Below are 929 nucleotides of genomic sequence, written 5' to 3' on the forward strand. Positions count from 1 at the left end.
TTTAGTGTAACATTTTATCTATGAGGTAATTTTCTAAAGAAGATTTTGTCTAAGAAGGAATAAAAAGGCCAGAGAAAAGAAATAAAGTTAGATGTGAGAGCGATCTGGCTACAACATCTGTCACCCCATTGATTTCCAGGGTTGATTCAGCTGATCTGGCTTGTTAGGCAGGTGTCCCCTTCCTCCCGCACCACTCCATGTGTGTCCCTCCCGAAGCTGCACATTCAGTTGAAGAGGATGACCTTCCCCGAATAGAGGAGGACCTGTCTTCACTCAAGGGTATACGAGTAGCTGCACTCCCTTGCTAGAACCTCCAAACAATCTCTCAAGAAATAAAGTTGTTCTTTGGATGGCTTGGTTTGGAAGGCTTTGTGCCAACCACCCATCCATCCACCCATCCATCCACCCATCCATCCACCCATCCATCCACCCATCCATCCATCTATCCATCCATCTACTCACCCATCCACCGAACCATCTATCCACTTATCTACCCACCCACCCATCCATCCATCCATCCATCCATCTATCCATCCATCTACCCACCCATCCACCGAACCATCTATCCACTCATTTACCCACCCACCCATCCATCCACCTACCCATCCATGTCTGTTTATATGTATATATGTGTATAAGCATGCACAAATACTTGTGGAGTTGATTGAAACAGACCTAGCTAGTAGGTGTATGAATATATATGTGTCTGTGCATATTTGTCTATGTAGAGCATTTTAATTCTTTTCCTATCCTTTCTCTCTGGTTCACAAAGAGTTAACCAAACCAGCCAGAGAGGCTTCTGGCTGCCTGCACAGAGAAGGGAGCAATAGCTATAGTTTGTTTACTAAATTCACTGGGCAACAGGGTTAGTTGCCCAAGCCAGCATTTTTTTGTTTTTGGTTTTAGTTTTTGGTTTTTTGAGACAGGGT

General features: G+C 44.2%; 2 protein-coding genes across 9 annotated transcripts in view; one reads left to right on the forward strand and one right to left on the reverse strand.

The window, feature by feature from the left end:
- Window positions 1-929, reverse strand: part of Setd4 (SET domain containing 4) — a 78,524-nt gene that overhangs the window by 75,605 nt on the left and 1,990 nt on the right. The window lies entirely within an intron of this gene.
- LOC116086159 (carbonyl reductase [NADPH] 1-like) overlaps window positions 1-929 on the forward strand; it is a 5,737-nt gene that overhangs the window by 1,150 nt on the left and 3,658 nt on the right. The gene's annotated exons all lie outside the window — the stretch shown is intronic.

The sequence above is a fragment of the Mastomys coucha genome, unplaced genomic scaffold, assembly GCF_008632895.1.
Source record: "Mastomys coucha isolate ucsf_1 unplaced genomic scaffold, UCSF_Mcou_1 pScaffold12, whole genome shotgun sequence".
NCBI lineage: Eukaryota > Metazoa > Chordata > Mammalia > Rodentia > Muridae > Mastomys > Mastomys coucha.